Source organism: Chrysochloris asiatica, unplaced genomic scaffold, assembly GCF_000296735.1.
Source record: "Chrysochloris asiatica unplaced genomic scaffold, ChrAsi1.0 scaffold00005, whole genome shotgun sequence".
NCBI classification, from domain to species: Eukaryota; Metazoa; Chordata; class Mammalia; order Afrosoricida; family Chrysochloridae; genus Chrysochloris; species Chrysochloris asiatica.
In genome coordinates this window covers 9,503,245-9,503,468 of record NW_006408523.1, presented here as the reverse complement: position 1 = coordinate 9,503,468, position 224 = coordinate 9,503,245, and positions in this window count along the sequence as shown.

Sequence of the window (224 nt, the reverse complement as noted above, 5' to 3'; positions counted from 1 at the left end):
TTATTTATTATATAGAGTTTATTTTTAATGAAATCTGTACAGGCCAGATAGGCATTTTGGAAGCTTTAGGCTCTGTAAGCATTAAATGGCAAAGTCTGCTATGAACCTGTGGTAAAATTCATGCAAGTAAATATAATGGTGCATGGGTATGAGAAATTCTAATGACCCGAAATGTACTAAAGGCGACAATCGGCTTTGTGCCCATATTATTGTAAACATATGCA